The sequence below is a fragment of the Rattus norvegicus genome, chromosome 2 (genome assembly GCF_021556685.1).
Source record: "Rattus norvegicus strain SHRSP/BbbUtx chromosome 2, alternate assembly SHRSP_T2T, whole genome shotgun sequence".
Lineage (NCBI taxonomy): Eukaryota > Metazoa > Chordata > Mammalia > Rodentia > Muridae > Rattus > Rattus norvegicus.
The window spans coordinates 201,116,930-201,144,519 of NC_141535.1; the positions used below are offsets into that span (position 1 = coordinate 201,116,930).

Genomic DNA, 27,590 nt, shown 5'->3' on the forward strand with positions numbered 1-27,590 from the left:
ACTCCACCATTTTAATACAAGGGCTTATCCTTGTATTTCTGGAGCTGTGAAATATTGGTTGCCTTATCAAAGAATTATTGTGGGTGTCTATTAGTTGGGGCTTCAGAACTTTCAAGCCCTTTGTAATGAACCACAGATTGAGAGATTTAGATGCTGATCCAGCCGCTCATTCAGACTCAGTCAGGACTACCAAACTGAGGATCATTTTTATTTTTGTCTGTTCCTGGCTGATAAGGATATGGTGAGTTCTCTCTGCTCACTAAACTGCCTGATTTGAGCCTTTTCCTACCTCCACTCATCAACTCAGCCATATCTACCCTGTCGTTCTCCAGACTCTAAGCTTTGATAATAAATCCCTTTTCAATGTAAAAAAAGTTCTTTGAAGAAATGTCCCTATAAAACAATCACAAAAATATTCTTCCCTAAAGTATCAACAACAGGGAAAATAGAACAGATTGAAGAATGCATGGCGTGTTTCATATAGAGGCTTTATTTTGGAGGATGTATAAAATAAAATCTTCTAAAACGCATAAAGTTAGTGCAGCAGGTAAGAGTTCATATTCATCTATGACTGGACTCTCTTCTTTTGCTTTGCTGACTTCTAGATCAAGGAGGTCCTTAGCGTAAATGCAACATCAGTATTTTCATGTGCAGGAGCACTGGCATCTCTGCCTGTCTTAGAGTTCAGCAGAACACTACACTTACTGATGACTTCATGAATCTCACTTTCATGGTTGTTATTGGTATAGTGTTATAGCTTGTGTTTCCATTGGTGTGAAGAAACACCATGACCATGACAACTTCTATAAAGGAAAAAAAAACATTTAATGGGGGTGCCTTACAGTTCAAAAGTTTAATTCATTTTCATCATGGCTGGAAGCATTGTGGTGTGCAGGCAGACATAATTCTGGAGAAGGAGCTGGGAGATCTAAATCTTGATCTGCAGGTAGCAAGAAGAGACTCATAGTCTGCACATAGCTTGATAATCTGAGACCTTAAAGCCAGCCCCTAAGTGGCTCACCTCTTCCAACAAGGCTGCACCTATTCTAGCAAAGCCATCCTCCTAATAGTGCTACTCCATATTAGCATATGGGCTTTTCAAAGGATCACATTCACTAATGATATAATTTGATAGGGTCTCTTAGTAACCAGACATTGAGGATTGTCTTAGTCGTGGTTTCTATTCCTGCACAAACATCAGGACCAAGAAGCAAATTGGGCAGGAAAGGGCTTATTCAGCTTATACTTCTACATTGCTGTTCATCACCAAAGTAAGTCAGGACTGGAATTCAAGCAGGTCAGGAAGCAGGAGGTGATACACAGGCCACGGAAGGATGTTACTTAGTGGCTTGCTTCCTTTCTGTGGCTTGCTTAGCTTGCTCTCTTACAGAACTTGAGACAACCAGCCCAGGGATGGCACTACCCACAATGGGCTGGGTCCTCCCTCTTGATCACTAATTAAGAAAATGCCTTACAGCTGGGTCTCATGAAGGCATTTCCCCAACTGAGGCTCCTTTTCCTGTGATAACTTCAAGCTTGAGTCAAGTTGATACATAAAACTTGCCAGTACAAGAGGATTCTTTCTCTGTGATAACTCCAGCAGGTGTAAAATTAAAACACAAAACTAGACAGTACAATTATCAAAGCACTAAGACTGGTGCAGATTTTAGTTATCTGGTCTGCTTCACCCGTGTGTGCTTTACCTTTATTCACATAAAAATCATAGTGTCTTACAACTCTGTATGCATCTTTCTCTGTAAACTGAGGAATATGTAATTCAAGTATTTTATTTACAAGTTGATTTCAATGAGGGTGCTATGTTTCATGCTTTAAATATACCTAATATATGTTTCTTTGATGAAATGAACCCCTTAACACATTTGTTTATTTAAAGCGTTTCAGAAATCTAATTTTTAAAGTAACGTACTTCAAACAAATCTAAAATTGCTATTTCTTTCATCCTCTAGGGCTCATGTATGTAATAGTAAGGTGAGCAGGTGTTTAATTATAAGAAAGCCCTCGGGTCAATCACTGATATATTTAAAGTAGACTATTTTCACCACAAACCATCAGTAAATCCAAGCTTTCATCATCCAAGTACTCTGCTTTGTACTTGATTACAGTTGAGAATTAATGGTACATTGATGTATTTTTATCTTATAAGCCTTAATCTATTTTAATCCATGTTTATATACTCATGTCAATGGCTATGACTTCAGGGGATACTTTTCTACTCTGTATCCATATTGTAGCTCAACAACTTCTCTTCTCATTTTGAATAACATGTAATGTCTCCAAACCAATAAAGAAGTATATCTATGAAATTAGAGCATTATCATAAGCAGTAAGATATTTATATACAAACAAGACTTATTGAGTCTTCAGAATTTAAAAGTTTTGCAATTAACATCAACTATTATTATAGATATTTGTGGTTGTCTAATGAAAATGGTTGATATAGACTCACAGGGAGTGCCACTATGTAAGGGATGTGCTTATTGGAGGAATTGTGTCTCTGGAGATGGGTGTGAGATTTCAGATATTGGATCCAGGTTTAATGATTCAGTGTTGCTTCCTGCTGCCTATAGAACCAAATATAGAACTTCTACTGCCTGTCCTAGGACCATGTCTGGATGCATGGCACTGTGTTTCCTCCATGATGATGAACATCTGAATTCTAAGCTAGCCTCAATTGGATGTTTTCCATTAAAAGCATTGCCATAGTCATGAAGTCTCTTCACAGCAATAAAACTCCAGCTAAAACAGTGCTTTTCAAAAGAATGGAAATCAATGACACCATAATTTTTGAATCTCTTTATAAGGATTTGTCTTGATCAAGTACTGCCATATACACTGATAGCTTTGCTCAGCTCATAATATTGTTGTAAATGCTGTGAGGTTCTACTAAATCAAGACATCACCTCTGATAGGAAATTGAACATCTTAAAGAACCCTTACTTTTCCATTGCTAACAGTATATTTGGAATACAGAAAGTTCCAGAGGCTACATCTCCCAACATGCATAACTGCTGACATCATGAGAAAACGTATGTTTGTAGAAGCTTCTTGAACTATATCCATATATATGTATGGTTGGCATTCTTTTCCAATGTAAAGGGCTTCTGAGTCCAGTAATCACACAGGTCTGAGATGAAATAGTCTCCCAATTGAAGGGTATCATGAGACACAAGAGCCTAGGAACCACATATCTTTGAGAGGAAGCCTCCTCAGTAGAGGCATTGCAGATTTGAGGGAGGATAACCCTGGCTGTGCTAGAGTATTAACAGTGAAAGAGCTCAGGTTAGCTGCTTCTTTTCTTCAGTGTTGCTGCTCCTAGAGTGGCTAGCCCAGGCAGAGCTGAGAAGTTTGGAAGCCTCGGTCTCAGTCCAGTTCTTCGCGTCTTCCTTTCTCTACTCCACTGCTTCTTGCATTTTTCCTATGAGAGTGTCACATCAGGCAGAACATTTCATAAAAGAGATGTATTGTGAGCAAGGAATCTAGAATGGCAATGGACCAGAAGAATCCGTGGTTGACTGCCACTGCTCCTGGGTGAAAACAGTAACAAATTAAACAGAGGGCAGAGCTTATATAGGATTTCTTAGGGGTCAGAGTTTTCCTGACTGTATTGGATGGTTTTATGTGTAACTTGACATAAGTTGAAGTTATCACAGAGAAAGGAGCATCAGTTGAGGAAATGCTTTCATGAGACCCAACTGTAAGGCATTTTCTCAACTAGTGACCAAGCAGATAAACCTAACCCATTGTGGGTGGTGCTTTCTCTGGGCTGGTAGTCTTTGTTCTATAAGAGAGAAAGCTGAGCAAGCCAGGGAAAGGAAGCAAGTCAGTAAGCAACATCCCTCCATGGCCTCTGTATCACCTCCTGCAACCTGCCCTGCTTGAGTTCCAGTCCTGCCTTCCTTTGGATATGAACAGCACTGTGGCATTTTAATCTAAATAAACCCTTTCCTCCACAACGTGCTTCCTGGTCATGATATTTGTTCAGGAATAGAAACCTTGACTAAGACAGAGGCAGAGATTTCTCAAGTGAGGATTGGTAGACTATCTAATCCTGAGCTTGGGGGTTCAGGGATTGGTTGGTTTTCCTGTTCAGGGATTAGTGGATTTTGATACTCAGAGATCAGTGGCCTTTTGTTCAGACTTCATGTAATATTAGCACAATCTGGGGTGAGTACATTTGAGGAGCTCGAGATGGCATTTGTGGCGGTTACAGATGATGGAAGTATAATTAATGACAGAGGTCTAAGGAGTGGGTCCTGGCTTCTGGAGCTCCTCAGGCAAGGGCCTGTTCACTCTCCTGTTTGAAGGTTTGCAAAATTTAAAAGTATAAAAAGTTTTCAAAGGAAGTCCACAGAAGGGAAGCCTTCCTTAATTTTTGAGTCAGCATGGATAGCCAACATATGTGGAATGTTTACACTGAGTTATCTGATGAGACAATAAAGCTCAACTTGATAACACTGGATAGAGTGCCAGACATGAGTTGTATCGTTTCTGAAGTTATTAAACATTGAGATGTTATAGATCCCATACACACTACAGGTCATAATACTTTTCATTATGGTTTAGTGTTCTACTGTTGTGAAGAGGCATCATGTCCAAGCTAACTTTTATAAAAGAAAGCATTAGTTAGAGACTTGCTTACATTTTCAGAGTCTTAGTCCATGATCATCATGGTGGGATGCAGACAGGTATGGTGCTAAAGATGTAACTGAAATATTTATGCCTTGATCTGCAGGAAGCAGGGAGAGAATGAGGGTCTTGTGCTAGCATAGGTTAAACCTTAAAACTAATCCCATTTAATCAACTGCTACAAGACCACCCTCATCCAACAAGGCAACAGCTCCTAATCTTTCCCAATGGGGCCCTTTCTCTTATTACTAAGCATTCAAACATATGACCCTATAATAACCTTCTAATTCCAAATAGTGCAATTACTCCTTTCATATAAGACTCTACTAATTAAGGCATCCTTATTTGAAGAATATGACATGGAAAAATCACCAGTTTGGAAGTTTCATCCTGAACAGATTGTTTTTGCAGGTCTGAAACTAACATGAACATTACTGAAGGAGAAAATAAAACCCAATATTACCTCATTGCAAATCCTGTGAGCTACAATAATTAAGCACCAAATTTGGAAAATATGCCTGCTGATTTAGTAATACCATGGAATATGGGAGGAAACAAATATTTTTCAAATAGGATGTAAGGACCATTTCATAAGATGGAATTAATACTGGGCACTGTTATTAGAACCAAGAAACAATAGCTGTTTAGGTCATAATCCCTAGAGTAGAACAATATACTACTATTATTCTGCTAAGTAGATTCAGTGTTATCATGTATGGCATATTCCCATACATGTAGTTGATTGTCCCTGTCAACTCTCTTCAGTAAAGCTTCCTTTTTGGAGTAGATGGCAATTAATAGAGACCTATATCTGTCCAAAAAAAAAATAGAATAAGTTACTGCAGACTGTTTGGCCCTCATAGGGACAATTTCTCCTTATCCCTTCTTCCTATATAAAAGCATCAATGACAAAAGTGGATATGAATATTGTAAGAGTCAGAGATAGTGGATGATAACAATAAAATACCATTTTTCTGGAACTAACAGGGATTCGCACAATATTGATTCAGAGAAGTTGTGGCAGAATGAATAAGACCTGGGCAAGCTAAAACAATACAAAATTCTAACAAGGAATGAACAGATGATAATGAAACCCAACCATTAGCTAGACGGTATTGTCATTTGATATCTCCTGGAAGAGGGGGACTCACTTGATATTAAGAGTGTGACACCTAGATCATGCTCCAGGGAATGCCACTGTGTGCAAGAACATTTGGGTGACAAATTTATATTTAGTGGGTTTGAAATGAGAGAACGAAAGAGTGAAATGTAGTTGTGCAATGGAAATATATATTGTATATATTTATTATATCTTAATCTATATTATAACATAGTATAATATCTATATTATATACTATGGTAACAAATTACAAAATTTAAACTTTTGAATAACAGGAATGTGATATCTGATGGCATACGTAAAACCATATGGTTAAAAGTGATAAGCACTTAATACAGCTTTCTGCAAAGATGTGAGAATTAATGAAAGGAGGTTATGGTGGTGAGAAATTGTAAAGTAATAAAATATTAGCCTTTGTTTATCTTAAAATAATTGTTTTCTAGTAAGAATCAGCAGAGTCAGATTACTTATATAAAATTATGTAGTGTTTTAGTTTTTTGTTGTTTTATTAATTTGCACAAGTTTGGTTCACTTATAACATGGTTGAGGAGTTCAGTAAAAACAAAATATTCAAGACTGAAACATTACAGAAATTGCACATTTCACCTTCCTTTGCTCCAATTTGCCTGTGCAGGAAACACTCAGTTCCTCTCCTTACAGCTGTCGTCTCTGCACGCTGTTTGGACTACTTGAAGTAAAGAAGTACTTTATGAGCCATAGAAGAATTTCATGTGTTGACATGAAAGTAAAAGGTCTATTATATAGGGATTTGATGTATCTGTTTCACCATTAAACATGAATGGAAATACTAATAACAACAAAGACTCTGTCAGATATACCTTTCAATAAATATGTTGTTGTTTTGCTTATTTACATCTCTAATTTTATCCCGGTTTCCTCTCTGCAAACCACCTATGTCATCCTCCTCCCCTTCCCCCACGAGGGTGCTCCCACACCCACCCACCCACTCCTGCCCCACTGCCCTATCATTCCCCTATGCTGGGGCATCAAGCCTTCACAAGACACAGGACTTCTCCTCCCATTGATGCCAGACAAGGCCTTCATCTGATCTGCTACATATGTAGCTGGAGACATGAGTCCCTTCTTGTGTATTCTTTGCTTGGTGGTTGGTTGGTCCCTGGAAGCTTTGGGGACTCTTGTTCGTTTATATTGTTCTTCCTATGGGGTTGCAAACCCCTTCAGCTCCTTCAGTCCTTCCCCTAACTCTTCCATCAGAGTTCTCATGCTCATTCCAATGGTTGGCTGCAGGCATCCACATCTATTTTCGTAAGGCTCTGCAAGACATCCATACTAGGCCCCTGTCAGCAAGCCCTTCTTGTCATTAGTGTCTGGGTTTGGTGGTTATATGTGGGATTGTTCTTCATATGGGTCAGTCTGTGGATGGCATTTCCTCCAGTTGATGCTCCACTCATTGTCCCTTTATTTCCATTAGACAGGATTTATTATGAATTAAAATTTTATGAAAGGTAAGTAGCCCCATCCCTTAACCTCTGGATATGGTCTCCATGGGTTCCCCCCCCCCTTTTCATTATGCTTCTGCTATAACTTGGAGAGGAATTTAATAGGACACTGAGTTCTGTCTTCTTGTTCTTGTTCTTTTTGTTCTTGTTATTCTTTTTCTTCTTGTTGTTGTTCTTATTTTTCTTCTTCTTCTTCTTGTTCTTGTTCTTCTTGTTGTTAGTGTCTTGTTGTTGTTGTTGTTCTTGTTTTTCTTGTTCTTGTTCTTGTTCTCCTCCTCCTCCTCCTCCTCCTCTTCCTTCTCTCCCTCTCTTTCTCTCTCTCTTTCTCTCTCTCCTTCTCTCTTTCTCTCCATTTCTGTATCTCTTTTCCCCTCTTTTTTGTTTTCTTTATTTTCTTTCCTTTTATTGAAAATATTTGGTTTTGAACATAGTATGTCTTGATCATAGGTTCTCCTGACTCTACTCTTCATTCTCACCTCTCCTGCCATCTGCAATGGGATCTGGTACATTTCTGGTTCTCATTAAAAAGGAAAAGACTTATAAAACATAGCACCCTCATGGAAGCCGGGGGAGTAAGGACAGCATAGATTGTTCCCAGAGGGGAAACTGGCAAAGGAGATATGAAATGTAAGTAAATAAAATATGCAATAAAACAAACCAAACATGACAAAATAAAAACCTTGTACGATAGAGCAAAAACCATCATATCAAAATTGGATAAGATAACCCAACCTAAGGAAAGGAGCCCCAGGAACAGCTGCCAGCACCATCGCCTCAGAACCAGGTGTCACCTAAAATGTTAGCCAAGTAGCTTACGCTAACAGCTTAAAGAACCTCCTGGACACCTCAGTAAAAATATAACATTTTCAAGAAATTGTAAACCTTGCATTTGACCCCTCTGTAAATAGTAATGTTTGGAATTTAAAATTAAAGGCATATAATTTATGTCTGTCAAAACAGTGAAAATTTCAATATGGAGTGTTTCAAAATTGAGCATATATTATGATTTGTGTTCCTGGGATTTACTGAACCCTCTGTGATATTCTAGGTAAGATGTATGATATTTTGGAATCTGTTGTAGACAAACATTACAGATCCTAGTTGACAATAGCTGCAATTTATAGGCACGTTCCCTCACAAAGTGTAAATTCTTAAATATTGAGAATGTTTTAGCATTTGCTGGTTTGGGGAGTAACATATTGAGCTTGATCCTTTCTTTAATTCATCCTAAAGAGAAACAGCATTTTTATTGGGTAGGAGAAGTGGAGGAAAAAAAAGATTGTAGATTTCTATACATTACTTTGCCTTTTCTTTTAGTTATTGTTAAAGGTTATTGTTAAAGATTTTCAGTATCGCATAGCAACATATAAGGAGCTTAACAAGCCTATTGATTTTAAAAATTCCCAAGTTGTGTCAGTGGGGAATTGAGATTCTTTCAAAACTTAGTTTCTCCATTTATATTTTAGACATCACCCCCAAAATATGGAATGCCCTTTGCCACTCATGTGTGAACTCCATCTTATGCCATTAATACTGTGACCTTAGCTAGTCAGTTCACTTTAACTGTAATTAATACACTAAGAAGAAGTTTTCGCCAAGACATATGATTTATTAATGCAGTGTGCTTTGTCTTATTTTGGAAGTTGTGCTTTCTTTAAATTGTCCATGCTGGTTTGACAGTAACCTCTTAGGTTACATATAACTGCTGTATGTAGGAACATTATCTATCAGTTTCCTTCATTGCCGGAAAGTGTGTCCTTTCCTTTTCATTGCACACATGGTTGTACTCACACCTAGATTCACTAAAAAGAAATAAGCTTATGTACCACAGATGTATTGTTTCCATGGAAGAATCACATACTAAGTAAATAACAAGAAATATTCGCAATGCCATTTTTACAGCACCTTGTGACAAAAACAGCACTTATTTTATTATGGTCATTTTGTTTGGTTCTTAAAAGCTAGTACAGTAGAAAATTATTTCAGAAGCAGGAAGGTTTTTTTCCAAGAGTCATATTTTAAAAGGTAGTGATTTTGAAATATCACAGGTATTGTTCTGGAGTATAAATTTATTCTATTAAGTTATTAACAGAGACCTGCACAATATAAAATTTTAAGTTGGTCATCTAAATACATAGCTCTCCTCTGATGCAGTTCTAGCACATACTTATATTCTAAAGCTCCCCAAGAGAACTTGACCCTGTTTTTATTGATAAATCTTTTATTCTTCTCTTATGAATTATTCAAGAAGCTGTGCCAGACTTGCTTATTCCCAAAGAGCAGAGAAAAAAGAAGATTCACATATCTTAAGCTAACATTTTTTCAATAGAGCCCAAATTATCATTTGTTTTTGTTCTTGTCATTAACAATTATGTATTCTACAATGATGTGTATTTTGAATATTTAACTAATTGCAACATAAGCCAGAATTTAGGAAGCATTGCTTTACATCAAATGAAACGAGTTGCCTCTCTGTTGCTGATGGTCAGACATAGAGTCACTGAAGAATGTGTTCCCCTTATAAATCTGCTGACAATCACACTGATGTGCCCACATTGGGGGTATGCTGTGAGGGGAGAGAAATGAAACCACTAACAACTGTGTAATAGCATGATAAGACAGAGACAGAAAGATATTCACAGGTGATAAGGCTGAAATGGCCAGAAATGAGTCAGGGATGTCTAGCAGACAGACTGCAACTGCATTAAGTTAAAAGATAAAAGTTTTCAGATAGGTTACATTTTAAAAGCTAAATTAGCATTAGAAAGATTAAAGAGGGCCTTTTTAAGCATTTGACTTCAGCTACAGAGAAGTATCTAGTACCAAATTAAATGAACGTGACTATTTTTCCATGAAACATGGACATGAAATACTAGAAATATTAAAAGGAAAACAGATATTATATAGTTAATTTTATATATTTGGTTTTGACTTCTACCATTTTATACTGTCAAATATGGAAGGGAATGCTTAAAATATGATGTAAATTTGCAAGAAAAAATCATATATTGATAGAATATTCCCTATACTCACTGTGATTTCTAAGTACATTTTTGTTGTACATAAATGGATACATAAATGACAACTGTGATTATAATATGATTTAAACACAGTATTTTCAGTTAATAAAATTAAAAATTGAATTCTGAGTAAATATAAAGATGATAGAAGTAAATTGTCTGGATATATACTTAAATTAAACAACTATCCCTGTGTATTCCTTTTAGGCACCACTTATGCCTGAAAAATTTAGCTATGCATTAATGTAGTTTGTGATATATACCTATGTAGTACATATAGAGATGATAGATTTTTATGAAAAGATAAATTTTGTGTTATTACAACTTCATATTAACTCCCTATATAACATTGGGAGGGGACTTGTGGATCATGTTTTCTGTCTTCTGGATTTGCAACTGTTTTTAGTTCCTTCCTGAAATTTAGAGTTCATCCCCTCCCTCCCAAAGGGAATGTTTCAATCAAGACAAGATTTCCCTGTAAGTCTATGTGGCTCTCTATGTAAATGTTTATCCTTGATAAAAATTCCAGATTTATAATATTTAGGGAAGGTTAGGTTCCTGCTACTTTATACAAATTGCAGCCTCTTTTATCAGACTGAAGGGCACCAAGTTTCACATATATGACTGTGATTAATAGTATATTGTCCCTTAATTGTAAACTGAAAATAATTTTTTAAATTCCATGTAGACAAATTACATAATATCAGTTACGCTACTTTCTGGTATCTATTAATGAATTAATTATATTTACATAAGTCAAACAATGAAGCAGAACATAGCTCTTCAAACAACATAAGGCCCTTGTTCTTCACAAACATATTGGCAAGAGGAATCTTCAGTGAGCAGTTGATCTTGAATGACCCCCAGACAACAAGTCATAGGATTTAAAGTGAACATTTTGCTATTCCACTTAACTGGTGAGTGTTGTCTGCATGTAAATATCAGAGAAACATATTAAAATTAAACTGAATGCTGACTATAGTTTTTGAGTACTGAAAGGTTTAACTAATCATGTCAACTAAGAGAAAAGCTGTAAGATTTATATGTAGATTGATTTATGTAAGGCATATAATGAAGGAATAGATTGAGACCAAGTGTTCCAAAAACATGAGCTTAAATATTGAGGATATTTTATTAAGGTTTGTGGAGGCTTGCATGAAACAAGAGAATAAATGTGACTGGAATATGATCAGACATACTTTCATATTAATTGGGAATGGCCAGCCTTTTGACTAACATTGCTTTTCAGGAGTAGAAAGATCTTGGTGAACTGGATTATTGAGAAGAACTTAACTAAACACAAAAGGTAGGAGCTGTGCATGGATGAATGTAGGAGGTACAAATAATATACTTAGCACAAGCCAGTGACCTCAGAAACCATTTATGATGTGAATTGGTCTGTGTCCTTTGTTGCAGCATCAAATGACAGGTTAATTGAATAGTGATAGTACAAGCAGAGTCATGGCAGATGACTAGGGTGTCAGGCAGCCAAACACTGCTTATTATAAAAAATCCTTTATATAAAGACATAATTTCAACTGTGCCTTTTTAAAAAGCATTTATTTGGAGAATCTTCAGATATTCAGAGATTTATTTGTTGAAATTTTCAAAACAGTTTAAATATCAAATTAGTATTGTAGGTTAGACAATTGATTAGCAACCTTGGAAAAGTATATACTTACTCAATATTGTCAGTGCAGAAACAGAGCCCTCTGAAGTGTTCTCTTTTGAATTTTGTGAACAATTGTATAAAAGTTAGCATAGACATGAGTTTTCTCTTGAGAATAAAACAAGCTTAGTTTTATTCATACTATTGTGTTATTATTGGGGTACTTAAAAATAACAAAGCTGTCCTATATTACTAAAGTGCACCCAATGTCGATACCTTTTATTCTAATCCAGTCTTAAAATTATCTTTATTCCTCATTCAATTCACAATTCATATCATCAAAAATTCTTCTGTGATTTATATCTGTATTCATACTTATTACTGTTCAGTATACATGTAGTACTTTAATATTCAGAAAAATATAACAGTAAATTTACACTTCACATAGACTGTCTTTTTTTACAATGTCATTGTTTTTAATGAAAAATGAAAATATTCTGAACTCTACAATAAAATAAAATATAAAAAAAATGTTTTTTTACTAAGTCATCTAGATCAGTATTTTTACCACTGATTATTAACGAAAAGTGTGTTGTAACTTGGGGACTATTTATTCAAATATTATTGAATCTTAACAATTACCTCAAATATTGTTGCATTTTAACTGGTTTTATTTCCAATCATATCTAATCTAGACGATGCTTAGAAAGTAGAGGAACACTTCACTCTGGAATATAAAAGACAAAAATGTGTTATGTTATTTAGCTGGCTTTAGAGGAAGTTTTCCAAAAAGCAAATTATCTAATATTTTCGTATTGTTTAAAGATGTGTCCAAAGAAATAAGTGTATCCTGAAGGTTTTGTGTGGGAAAAAGTCCTAGAGTTTTTACTCAGTATAGAAATTATGTTCTATTAACCCAAATTTTTCATAAACTGACCATAGCAAAGTATCACAAACTAGGTGGGTTGAAATAAAGAAATTTGTTTTGGAGGGTTTGGAACTTCAAGAAGTCTCAGCAAAATACACTTCATCTTCACCTCTCTTCAGCTCCAGTCCTGCTGGCTGTTGCAATGTGGTGAGGGCTCACTTGATCTTTGTTGACACCACAGAGGCATGCAATGCTGGTCTGTCAGTTTTTTTTTTCTTTGAGGAAACGTACTCAGCATAGGACTCTATATTCTTGAATTCATATTAAACTAGCGATCACCAAAAACAAATTTATTCCAAAACATTTGGGGTTTGGGAATGTGAATACGGCATTCATATTAATTTCATTACATGTTTTAAAACTTATTTCTTCTTTGTTCTAGGTTTTACCTAGTTTACAAGCCAGAATATGTATGAAATGATATGATGATGTTTTCTAAATAATTACTTAAATTACAAAAAAACTGAGATCTTCAACAATGAGATCAGGGCTGGGATGCTGAGATGGTTCAGTTGCTAAAAACAACTGTGAACAAATTTAAAACTTATTTGAACCCTGGAACCCACAGACTAGAAAGTACCAGCTCTCTCAAGTTAACAGTTGACTTACATGTATTGTCTGTGGCATATGAGCACCCATATACATATACAAAGATATATATATATATATATATATATATATATATATATACACACATATATATATATTTAAAATTCAAAAGAGTATTAAAATATTTACATAGCCACATATAAAAAAATCACGTATACTAACAGAAAATAAACTAAACTTTAAGTAACAGGATTATATATTATTTTAAGAGGTTAATTTTTATATAGAATTAGACTTGAGATATTGCATATTAAATAAGAAAATATAAACATATCATTTACCATCTGCCAATACAATGTTTACATAATATACCAGAAATGGGCATAGATTTATTCCTCCTCATCATTATTTTATGAACTTGTTCTTAGTTATAAAAATTAGTGGTGGAAAATGAACATAATAAAAGAAACTTTAAATTTGGGTTTACCAGCATATTTGTGTATCACAGTTATACCTTAAATAATTTTGGAAGATGAGAATATGTAAATGTAATCAAACAGAATATTTTATATAATATTTTCTCAAAATTATCTTTGTTCATAATATGTAACAGATTTTCAAATTAAATTTGAATTATCAGCATAAAGTGGAAGGCACCTACATACTTGACTAGAATCTAGATACATAAGCTTGAAGCTGATGAGGAAAGCAGAGAAACACTTTTGAACAAATAAAATCCAATGTGTCAAATATGATGGCAGATATTCCTAGAAGAGTCTATGTTGATGTGGAATTGAAGTAAAGAATCTGCTCATCTATGCACCTTTCCACAAATGAACAGATGTTCACACTAGAGTGGATTGCATGTGCAAGGGATATATACAACCTGAACACAACATGGTGACGCTTATCTGTCACTTTGAGCCACTTCCCATATTTATTTACTCTGCCCTTTAAGAAAATATATACCCTCTTGAATCACATATTATCAAGAACAGAAGTTAAATTTTGACTTCATGTCCCTTCTAAAAGTTTCTATTAGGATATTTTACAGTAAGGATTTTTTTCTTTTAATAATTCCAAGTTAACTTTGATTCAGAAAGACAAGTATCACATATTATCGTTCATTTCACATTTTCTGGGACAAATTCTCAGTTTGTGAATATAAATCCTAGCGTAAACAAAGAAATAAGAAGAGAAAATAGGAATATGTTGGGGAGAAGAGCACTAAAAAAAGGAAGGATACAGGTGCTAAGAGGGAGGGAATGGTGGAAAAGGCAACTTTAACTGGAAGAGGAAGCTGATCAGGATTTTTCTCAAATGTTAACCTTTAGAAGTGAATTTTAAGAGGAAGAAAACTGGTTTACCGGGAGTCCCAAACCCGGGGATCCCGGCCCGCAGCAGCTCTCTGCTCCCAGACCCCGTGGGAGAGAGACCTCACCGCCTGGTCAGGTGGGCACTCCTGAGGCTGCAGAGCAGAAGAGACCACCAACACTGCCCACCCCTGCCCACATCCCTGGCCCAAAGGAAACTGTATACAGCCTCTGGGTTCCTGTGGGGGAAGGCCCAGGAGCAGCAGGACCCCTGTGCCAGAGACACCACAGGAACCTGAAAGAACAGACCAGATAAACAGTTCTCTGCACCCAAATCCCAAGGGAGGGAAAGCTAAACCTACAGAGAGGCAGACACACCTGGGAAACCAGAAAAGACTGCATTCTGTACACATCTCTGACACCAGAGGAAAACACCCGACAAGCAAACTTGAGCCTCGGGACCACAGGTAAGACCAATTTTTCTGCTGCAAGTGAGCTGCCTGGTGAACTCCAGACACAGGCCCAAAGGAACAGCTGAAGACCTGTAGATAGGAAAAACTACATGCCCGAAAGCAGAACACTCTGTCCCCATAACTGGCCGAAAGAAAACAGGAAAACAGGCCTACAGCACTCCTGACACACAGGCTTATAGGACAGTCTAGCCACTATCAGAAATAGCAGAACAAAGTAACACTAGAGATAATCTGATGGCGAGAGGCAAACACAGGAATTCAAGCAACAGAAACCAAGACCACATGCCATCATCAGAGCCCAATTCTCCCACCAAAACAAACATGGAATATCCAAACACACCAGAAAAGCAAGATCTAGTTTCAAAATCATATTTGATCATGATGCTGGAGGACTTCAAGAAAGACATGAACACACTTAGGGAAACACAGGAAAACATTAATAAACAAGTAGAAGCCTACAGAGAGGAATCGCAAAAATCCCTGAAAGAATTCCAGGAAAACACAATCAAACAGCTGAAGGAATTAAAAATGGAAATAGAAGCAATCAAGAAAGAACACATTGAAACAACCCTGGATATAGAAAACCAAAAGAAGAGACAAGGAGCTGTAGATATGAGCTTCACCAACAGAATACAAGAGATGGAAGAAAGAATCTCAGGAGCAGAAGATTCCATAGAAATCATTGACTCAACTGTCAAAGATAATGTAAAGCGGAAAAAGCTACTGGTCCAAAACATACAGGAAACCCAGGACTCAGTGAGAAGATCAAACCTAAGGATAATAGGTATAGAAGAGAGTGAAGACTCCCAGCTCAAAAGACCAGTAAATATCTTCAACAAAATCATAGAAGAAAACTTCCCTAACCTAAAAAAAGAGATACCCATAGGCATACAAGAAGCCTACAGAACTCCAAATAGATTGGACCAGAAAAGAAACAGCTCCCGTCACATAATTGTCAAAAGACCAAACGCACAAAATAAAGAAAGAATATTAAAAGTAGTAAGGGAAAAAGGTCAAGTAACATATAAAGGCAGACCTATCATAATTACACCAGACTTTTCCCCAGAAACTATGAAAGACAGAAGATCCTGGACAGATTTCATACAGACCCTAAGAGAACACAAATGCCAGCCCAGGTTACTGTATCCTGCAAAACTCTCAATTAAAATAGATGGAGAAACCAAGATATTCCATGAAAAAACCAAATTTACACAATATCTTTCTACAAATCTAGCACTACAAAGGATAATAAATGGTAAAGCCCAACATAAGGAGGCAAGCTATACCCTAGAAGAAACAAGAAACTAATAGTCTTGGCAACAAAACAAAGAGAAGAAAAGCACACAAACATAACCTCACATCCAAATATGAATATAACAGGAAGCAATAATTACTATTCCTTAATATCTCTCAACATCAATGGCCTCAACTCCCCCAAAAAAAGACATAGATTAACAAACTGGATACGCAACGAGGACTCTGCATTCTGCTGCCTACAGGAAACACACCTCAGAGACAAAGACAGACACTACCTCAGAGTGAAAGGCTGGAAAACAACTTTCCAAGAAATGGTCGGAAGAAGCAAGCTGGAGTTGCCATTCTAATATCAGATAAAATCAATTTTCAACTAAAAGTCATCAAAAAAGATAAGAAGGACACTTCATATTCATCAAAGGAAAAATCCACCAAGATGAACTCTCAATCCTAAATATCTATGCCCCAAATACAAGGGCACCTACATACGTAAAAGAAACCTTACTATAGCTCAAAAAACACATTGCACCTCAGACAATAATAGTAGGAGATTTCAACACCCCACTCTCATCAATGGACAGATCATGGAAACAGAAATTAAACAGAGACATAGACAGACTAAGAGAAGTCATGAGCCAAATGGACTTAACAGATATTTATAGAACATTCTACCCTAAAGCAAAAGAATATAACTTCTTCTGAGCTCCTCATGGTACTTTCTCCAAAATTGACCATATAATTGGTAAAAAAAAAAAAAAAAAAAAAAAAACGGGCCTCAACAGGTACAGAAAGATAGAAATAATCCCATGCGTGCTATCGGACCACCACGGCCTAAAACTGGTCTTCAATAACAATAAGGGAAGAATGCCCACATATACGTGGAAATTGAACAATGCTCTACTCAATGATAACCTGGTCAAGGAAGATATAAAGAAAGAAATTAAAAACTTTTTAGAATTTAATGAAAATGAAGGTACAACATACCCAAACTTATGGGACACAATGAAAGCTGTGCTAAGAGGAAAACTCATAGCGCTGAGTGCCTGCAGAAAGAAACAGGAAAGAGCATATGTCAGCAGCTTGACAGCACACCTAAAAGCTCTAGAACAAAAGGAAGCAACTACACCAAGGAGGAGTAGAAGGCAGGAAATAGTAAAACTCAGAGCTGAAATCAACCAAGTAGAAACAAAAAGGACCATAGAAAGAATCAACAGAACCAAAAGTTGGTTCTTTGAGAAAATCAACAAGATAGATAAACCCTTAGCCAGACTAACGAGAGTACACATAGAGTGTATCCAAATTAACAAAATCAGAAATGAAAAGGGAGACATACCTACAGATTCAGAGGAAATTCAAAAAATCATCAGATCTTACTATAAAAACCTATATTCAACAAAACTTGAAAATCTGCAGGAAATGTCAAATTTCCTAGACAGATACCAGGTACCGAAGTTAAATCAGGAACAGATAAACCAGATAAACAACCCCATAACTCCTATGGAAATAGAAGCAGTCATTAACGGTCTCTGAACCAAAAAGAGCCCAGGTCCAGACGGGTTTAGTGCAGAATTCTATCAGACCTTCATAGAAGATCTGATACCAATATTATCCAAACTATTCCACAAAATTGAAACAGATGGAGCACTACCGAATTCCTTCTACAAAGCCACAATTACTCTTATACCTAAACCACACAAAGACCCAACAAAGAAAGAGAACTTCAGACCAATTTCCCTTATGAATATCGATGCAAAAATACTCAATAAAATTCTGGCAAACAGAATCCAAGAGCACATCAAAACAATCATTCACCATGATCAAGTAGGCTTCGTCCCAGGCATGCAGGGATGGTTTAATATATGGAAAACCATCAACGTGATCCATTATATAAACAAACTGAAAGAACAAAACCACAGGATCATTTCATTAGATGCTGAGAAAGCATTTGACAAAATTCAACACCCCTTCATGATAAAAGTCCTGAAAAGAATAGAAATTCCAGGCCCATATCTAAACATAGTAAAAGCCATATACAGCAAACCAGTTGCTAACATTAAACTAAATGGAGAGAAACTTGAAGCAATCCCACTAAAATCAGGGACTAGACAAGGCTGCCCACTCTCTCCCTACTTATTCAATATAGTTCTTGAAGTTCTAGCCAGAGCAATCAGACAACAAAAGGAGGTCAAGGGGATAGAGATCGGAAAAGAAGTCAAAATATCACTATTTGCAGATGATATGATAGTTTATTTAAGTGATCCCAAAAGTTCCACCAGAGAACTACTAAAGCTGATAAACAACTTCAGCAAAGTGGCTGGGTATAAAATTAACTCAAATAAATCAGTAGCCTTCCTCTACACAAAAGAGAAACAAGCCGAGAAAGAAACAAGGGAAACGACACCCTTCATAATAGACCCAAATAATATAAAGTACCTCGGTGTGACTTTAACCAAACAAGTAAAAGATCTGTACAATAAGAACTTCAAGACTCTGAAGAATGAAATTGAAGAAGACCTCAGAAGATGGAAAGATCTCCCATGCTCATGGATTGGCAGGATTAATATAGTAAAAATGGCCATTTTACCGAAAGTGACCTACAGATTCAATGCATTCCCCATCAAAATACCAATCCAATTCTTCAAAGAGTTAGACAGAACAATTTGCAAATTCATCTGGAATAACAAAAAACCCAGGATAGCTAAAACTATCCTCAACAATAAAAGGACTTCAGGGGGAATCACTATCCCTGAACTCAAGCAGTATTACAGAGCAATAGTGATAAAAACTGCATGGTATTGGTACAGAGACAGACAGATAGATCAATGGAACAGAATTGAAGACCTAGAAATGAACCCACACACCTATGGGCACTTGGTTTTTGACAAAGGATCCAAAACCATCAAATGGAAAAAAGACAGCATTTTCAGCAAATGGTGGTGGTTCAACTGGAGGGCAACATGTAGAAGAATGCAGATCGATCCATGCTTATCACCCTGTACAAAGCTTAAGTCCAAGTGGATCAAGGACCTCCACATCAAACCAGACACACTCAAACTAATAGAAGAAAAACTAGGGAAGCATGTGGAACACATGGGCACTGGAAAAAATTTCCTGAACAAAACACCAATGGCTTATGCTCTAAGATCAAGAATCGACAAATGGGATTTCATGAAACTGCAAAGCTTCTGTAAGGCAAAGGACACTGTGGTTAGGACATAACTGAAACCAACAGATTGGGAAAAGATCTTTACCAATCGTACAACAGAGAGAGGGCTTATATCCAAAATATACAAAGAACTCAAGAAATTAGACCGCAGGGAGACAAATAACCCTATTACAAAATGGGGTTCAGAGCTAAACAAAGAATTCACAGCTGAGGAATGCCGAATGGCTGAGAAACACCTAAAGAAATGTTCAACATCTTTAGTCATAAAGGAAACGCAAATCAAAACAACCGTGAGATTTCACCTCACAGTGAGAATGGCTAAGATCAAAAACTCAGGTGACAGCAGATGCTGGCGAGGATGCGAAGAAAGAGGAACACTCCTCCATTGTTGGTGGGATTGCAGACTGGTACAACCATTCTGGAAATCAGTCTGGAGGTTCCTCAGAAAATTGGACATTGAATTGCCTGAGGATCCAGCTATACCTCTCTTGGGCATATACCCAAAAGATGCTCCAACATATAAAAAGGTCACGTGCTCCACTATGTTCATCATAGCCTTATTTATAATAGCCAGAAGCTGGAAAGAACCCAGATGCCCTTCAACAGAGGAATGGATACAGAAAATGTGGTACATCTACACAATGGAATATTACTCAGCTATCAAAAACAATGCCTTTATGAAATTCGTAGGCAAATGGTCGGAACTGGAAAATATCATCCTGAGTGAGGTAACCCAATCACAGAAAGCCATACATGATATGCATTCATTGATAAGTGGCTATTAGCCCAAATGCTTGAATTACCCTAGATGCCTAGAACAAATGAAACTCAAGACGGATGATCAAAATGTGAATGCTTCACTCCTTCTTTAAAAGGGGAACAAGAGGGGCTGGGGATTTAGCTCAGTGGTAGAGCGCTTACCTAGGAAGCACAAGGCCCTGGGTTCGGTCCCCAGCTCCGAAAAAAAAGAACCAAAAAAAAAAAAAGTGGGGGGGAACAAGAATACCCTTGGCAGGGAATAGAGAGGCAAAGAGTAAAACAGACACAGAAGAAACACCCATTCAGAGCCTGCCCCACATGTGGCCCATGCATATACAGTCATCCAGTTAGACAAGATGGATGAAGCAAAGAAGTGCAGGCCGACAGGAGCCGGATGTAGATCTCTCCGGAGAGACACAGCCAGAATACAGCAAACACAGAGGCGTATGCCAGCAGCAAACCACTGAACTGAGAATAGGACCCTGTTGAAGGAATCAGAGAAAGAACTGGAAGAGCTTGAAGGGCTCGAGACCCCTTGTGTACAACAATGTCAAGCAACCAGAGCTCCAGGGACTAAGACACTACCTAAAGACTTTACATGGACTGACCCTGGAGTCTGACCTTATAGGTAGCAATGAATATCCTAGTAAGAGCATCAGTGGAAGGGGAAGCCCTGGGTCCTGCTAAGACTGAACCCCCAGTGAACTAGATTGTTGGGGGGAGGGCAACAAGGGAGGGGAGGATGTTGATGGGAACACCCATAAAAAAGGGCAGGGGGAAGGGGGATGGCTGCCCGGAAACCAGGAAAGGGAATAACACTCGAAATGTATATAAGAAATACTCAAGTTAATAAAAAAAAAAAAAGAGGAAGAAAACTGAGGTCATATGAGTTACCAAAAAGATAGTGAGAATTCTGAAGTTTTAAGGTTCCATTCATTAAAAGAGATTGAATGTGGCTCAGTGGGTTTGCAACCTTATAAGAAGAACAATGGTATCAACCAACTAGACATCCCAGGGCTCCCAGAAACTAAACCACCAATCAAAGAGTACACTGGGAATGACCCATGGCTCCAGTCACATATGTAGCTGAGGATGTCATTGTCAGGCATCAATGAGAAGAGAGGTCCTTGGTTTTGTGAAGGGTCAATGCCCCTGTGTAGGGGAATGCCAGGGCAGGGAAGCAGGAGGGAGTGAGTAGTTGGGTGGGGAAGCAACTTCAGGGAGGCAGAGCATGGAGGGATGGATAGGGGGTTACCAGAGGGGAAACAAAGGGATGGGGGAATAATATTTGAAATGTAGATAAAGAAAATATCCAATAAAAATTTAAAAAATTAAAAAATTATAAAAAGAGATATTGAATTCTTATAACCAGTATTTAATTCAGAAGAATCTTTGGGTATATTCCCCTGATGTTGCTGATATACTCTGAAATGATTGGCATTTATGATGGTCTGAGGAATGTTTATATGAGATAAGAGAGGTTAGAGAAGAATACACAAATTGATTTTATGACTTATAGTGGTAGAATTATCACTTAAATCTAAAGTCAATTCACCCCATAGAGAGTCACTCATTCCAGAGAGAGTGAGGTGGTTCAGAATTAATAAAAAGGATTTCCACAGCCCAGAAGAAATGATTTTTCACAGGAGTAACAAGGTGAATTATCGAAACAACACAGTATTTTGTTTTTGAGCTTCTAATTTGAACCTGATACTTGTAATGAAACTTTATATTGTACATATATACAGTCATAGTGTACAGATTGCATTTATTTAATGTAATGGGGTAGGTTTGCAGATATTTGAGTCTTGTAAGTTTGTTAGGTTGTATTATTCTCAACAACCTTTGCACTATCTAAAGAATATTTGTTATTGGCACACTGTGATATCACTCACTAACTTGTGATATAAGGAATGATGGTGAAAATGAGGCTGATGCTTAAACTTTGTCCATTTTGTAACTCGGTTCCTACTTTATACAGTCACACAGATGAACTACACTGAATGTAGAATTTTAAAAAGTTAAAGAAAAATATTTTCTTTATCTCATATTTATATTATGATTTCCTAAAACCTTAAGGCTTTATTTTCCACTTGCTATCTTGATAAAATAACAAGAACAAACAAAAAAACAAACAAACAAAAACCAATTCCCTGATTTGGGCTTTCCCCCCCACCTTTCTGCTACGTGGATATTGTTGATCACTGTGTCTGTGGCTCTATCACAGTCGGCAGTATTAATTCATTGTAATTTTATTTTCCTTTCTTCAGACATTCCTCACACTTCTCACCTCCCAGTAGTAAAACGAAAATGGATAGACTTGCACTATCAGAGGCAGTTTAATGAACAGCAAGCCTATAAAATTTAATTAATTTGGGTGCATGATAAGCATTTTCCCCCTTCTTTGAGGCCCCATTACTGAACTGAAGAATGAGGGGCATGCACATCATTTTTAATCAGGCCCCCAGTGAGCAATTGGGAAATAATAAACCTTGCATAAACAAAGGTGATTATAATTACAGAAAAAGCCAGGAGAGAAGTCGGCATCTTTCTCATTTGTATAAACTTTGGAACATGCATACATTAAGATTCAATTTATTTGCTGCCATTAATTTAACTTACAAGTTAACTTTTTCAAACTCTGAATGATTGTTTTAAAATGTATTGATGACTTTGCCACATAATGTTAGAGTGGTTTTGGTTTTTTGGAACTTTGAGGTTAAAATTGCTGTCCAGTTACACATACCTATCTAAGACATATTATTTGATAAATTGTGATCAATGTTTATTTTTGGTCAGACTCTCATGTCACAAAGAGATAGAACGTTTCTAACCCAATAAAGAGTCTTCTGGTATTCTTCCCAGGAATTTTACTGTCATGCTCCCAGAAGAAAGACTTTTTGAATTTTATTCTGGTTTATATTTAATTTTGAACATTTAAAACATTCAATCATGTATATATGGACCTGTGCATCACTTCTTTGTAGCACAGTATTTGTGAGATTAAGGTGTAAAAGCCAGGCTTTTGTCACAATGAACTAATCTGATGTTAAAGTATTGTTAAAGTCCTGGGTTAACAATATAATGACAGGAAAAGTCAGAAATTCCCAGAGGCTTCTTATCCCTACCCTAAGGATAACTAAATGATGGTATAACATTGGAAGATGTAGTGAGGAATCTACTTCTACAAAAGTGAAAATAGTATTACTAAAAGGCCTAAAACCAAAACCAAAAGATAGCTTTAATTATTCATGTGAAAAAGAAGTCTTAAGATTGATGATTAAAACATTAGAAAGGTACCATCCATAGTAGGCTCTGACAAATTAAGGAATAATACCCAATAGTAATTTTGGAATAATGTGATATGACATTATGTGAAAAGGCTGAAGAAAATATCATCAATGCATGTTTATTTTTAAAGATTTTTCTTGAACTTTTGTACAAGGAGATAAGAATGGGTCAATTTTCACTCTTCTACATGCTGACCATCTTCTGAACCAGCACTATTTGTTGAAATATTGTCTTCCTTCAACTGAGTGGTTTTAGCTACTTTGTCAAAATCAAGTGACCAAAGGGTTCATTTCTGGGTCTTCAATTCTGTTCCGTTGAGTTACTTGCTTCTCTCTGTGCGAATACCATGTGGTATCACTATTGCTTTATAGTACAGCCTGATGTCAGGAATGGTGAGCCCCCCAGAAGTTCTTTTATTGTTGAGAATAGTTTTCCCTATCAAGTGGATCAAAGACCTCCACATAAAACCATATGAAATGAATCTAATACAAGAGAAAATGGGGAAGAGTCCCAAACACATGATCACAGGGGAAATTTTCCTGAATAGAACACAAATGGATTATGTTCAAAGATCAACAATCAACAAACAGGACCTCATAAAATTAAAAAGCTTCTCCAAGGCAAAGGACACTGTGAATAGGACAAAACAGCATATATTGGAAAAAGGTTGTTAGCAACCCTACATCTGATAGGGAGCTAATATCCAAAATATACAAAGATTCCCCAGAGAATCACCTAACCCTGCTAAAAAATAGGGTAGAGAGCTCATCAGCGAATTCTCAACTAAGGAATCTCACATGGTTGAACAGCACTTAAAGAAATGTGCAACATCTTTAGTCATCAGGGAAATGCAAAAAAAAAAAACAAAAAAAAAAACAAAAAAAAACAAAAACAAAAAAACAAAAACCAAACATGAGATTCTAACTCACACTAATCAGAATGGCTAAGAATAAAAATGCAGGTGACAGCATATGCTATTGAGGATGTGGAGAAAGAGGAACACTCCTTCATTCTTTGTGGTATTGCAAGCTGGTATAGCCACTCTGGAAATCAATCTGGAGGTTCCTAAGAAAATTAGACATAGTAGTACCTGAGGACCCAGCTATACCACTCTTATGTACATACACAAAAGGTGCTCCAACAAGGACATATGCTCTATTATTTTAATAGCAGAATTATTTATAATAACCAGAAGCTGGAAACAACCCAGATTTTTCCTCAAAAGAAGCATAATGGATACAGAAAATGTGACACACTTCAATCCTACATAGAAGAATAAACATGATGATCATGGGGGGTGGAGTGAGGGAGAATTGGGAGGGAAAGAGAAGGGTAATGGAAAACGGGGGCATGATAAGGTACTAGAGGGAAATAGAGAGTGGTACAGTGCATCAGGAAATCGAATAAAAATATGTAGCAGAGGGGAATGAGGAACTGCCGGTAGGGACTGGAGGGTCCCAGAAGCTAGGAAAGCAAGAAACTCTCAGGACCTAATGTGGATGAATAGCTGAAATGTTCAGGGAAAGTAACATAGAGACTATAGAGACCAATTCAAGCAGAGAGGCATGACTCCCAGTCAAGGGTTGAGACACCCACCCATCTCAAAGTATTTACCCTATGGAGGGCTGTGGGCTAGTGACCAGCGTAGTTTCCCTGGAGTCAGGTGAAATGTCTGATTTTAAACTGGGATTTCAAACCACCTCAACCAGGAACTAGAATCCCTTTCACTGTCCCACAAGTCAGGACATGGGATATCATTTGAGTTGTAGACGAGTGAGATTATTAATAAAAACAAAAGGAGAAAAAAAGAATTTTCATGACTACTTTGTTCTATTTCTTCTGCAGTGAGATGAAGGTCTTTTGACTTCTAATAAAAAAAGATAAATATTTTTGTGGATAACTTTCCAAAGAAATGTATAGAAAATATATAGGAATAATTTCTAGTTTTATTGCTAGCTTTGTAGAGAGGACACTGTGATTTCTACCGTCTAACTTGGGGAGAGAATTCTAAACTCTGCAGCTGATCTAGGGGAGAAATAATTGGTAAGAAGAAAAAATGATAGAGCAGAATATATGCCTTGATTCTAGGCCATAAACTTGACCTGTTATTTTCAATGTATCAAGATTCATAAGGGAGTGATTATCATCCTGCCCTACTGAGGACCCCTGAAGAGTAACTGTTAATTCTATATTGTGTAGACTAGGACATAAGGTATGAACAAAAGTGGGGAGATCTAAACTGTTGGTTTCTCAATCAAGGCATTCCTAATGATGCCTCTGAATAATATTGCCTAGACTGGAAATACAGATTTGTGTGTGAAGATAGATCTCACAGAGGTAGGGGCCTCTTTGAAGTTAATGCACTCCAGAAATCTGCATTGTGTGTGCACAAAACTGTGGCCAAGTATACTGTGAAGAGATAACTCTTCTGTGAGAAGTAGTCTTAGCTTTGTTCATACCTGAAAGATCACATAAAAATTTAGTCCTTGAGCTAAACTCTTGATATCAATATCATCAGGGTTGCTGCATGTGTCAGAATATTGTTTCATTAACTCCAGTAGTATTCCCCTTCATGCACTCTGCCCAATTTTGATAATCATTTTCTTATTCAGGGACATGTGTCTGATTTGGGGTATTGTGCATAAATAATGCAACTACATATTTTCCCTCACAAGATTTTTATTGTCCTGTGCTTTCTTTCATCTATATATGTTTATAAATGAATTACTGAAGTGCAGGAAAAATATACTTGATATCTTTGGAAATATGTGATAAATAATTAAAATTTCTCAAAAGTTACTATACAATTATAGGAACATGAATGTCATATGAAAGATCTAGTAGGCTCAGTAATGCTTTGTGATGTATATTGACATTAGTCTTAGATTTTCACCATGCTAATTCATAATTTCACAGTGCTAATTCATGATTGTGAAAATTTCTACACAGAAAAAATATATGTGGAGTCCCCAGCTCCGAAAAAAAGAAAAAAAATATATATGTGGAACAGAACTTTTTACATGCGCTAAAGACTATTCCTAAATTAGCATTTGAATCATATATCAGTTTTATTCACCTGCCCCTCCCCTTTTGATATTTATTTTGATATGTTATTTACTGTTGTTGTAAAATTATAATAAAATGTAGTCTTTTATCCCCTACTAGGTCCAGCACCACAGTGTCCCAAGATATCTGGTAGATATCTTGCCAGAAGCGCACATCCCAATTCCATGGCAGCCCATGTCTCTAGCTGCCACCCAGTCTCCCAAAGTCAAATAACCACATGAAAGAACACATAACACAATAACCTCTGATCGATATGATATAATTGCCTGCCTAAACATACAAAGCCCTGTACACATTCATCCCTTAAGAACATTCATAACAACCTGTAAAGGTACAGCGTGGAATCTTAACGTCAGCCTCCATGTTCTCTCCGCAGCTGCTTCTCTCCGTCCCTTCTGTCTCTTCCTCCTTTCCCTTCCAGTCTCCTCCCCTTCCCTCAAAGTTTTCTCCCGCCCATCCTTCATTCTCGTCCAATGACAGGTCTCATTCTATCTTGTACCTGCCTCACCTGTGACATCATCCCACAATTTACTTACTTTGACTATTGATTAAACTTACTCTTCTCTAATTATTTATTTAGTTGTGAGCCTATTTCTAAGTTTCAGAGTCATCTCTACATCTATATCCACCCAACATTTAGGAAGAAGCAGATTTTTGCAGTCTTCACAGGTACCTAGTTTGCCTTATTTTCACCAGTCAAACTCAAGTGTCCCATGCTTCTGAAGGCATGCATGCCATTCTAGAATTCAAAATCAACAACAGTGCAATTAAAATTCTCAGCATGGCGATATCTCCCCTGATTCTTTTCTCCATTAACTCTAGTGCCTCAGTTGATTCTCATTAGCTGTCTTCTCTGTGATGAGTTCTCAGAGCTCATCCCGCTGTAGCACAATATACTGTGCCTTGTTTCTATA

The 27,590-nt window shown here is 36.8% G+C and overlaps 1 long non-coding RNA gene across 2 annotated transcripts; it reads right to left on the bottom strand.

Moving 5' to 3' along the window:
- Positions 1-468: 468 nt before the first annotated feature.
- Positions 469-27,095, bottom strand: LOC147996495 (uncharacterized). Of its 2 annotated transcripts, none has more exons than XR_015678280.1 (3): positions 27,000-27,085; positions 12,520-12,604; positions 469-3,545 (listed from the first exon to the last, which is right to left on the bottom strand). It is a non-coding gene; the product is annotated as an uncharacterized LOC147996495 (long non-coding RNA). The 2 variants fall into 2 exon arrangements; XR_015678281.1 differs by lacking the exon at positions 12,520-12,604 and adding an exon at positions 4,661-4,747 and having other exon boundaries at positions 470-3,545; positions 27,000-27,095.
- Positions 27,096-27,590: the final 495 nt, after the last annotated feature.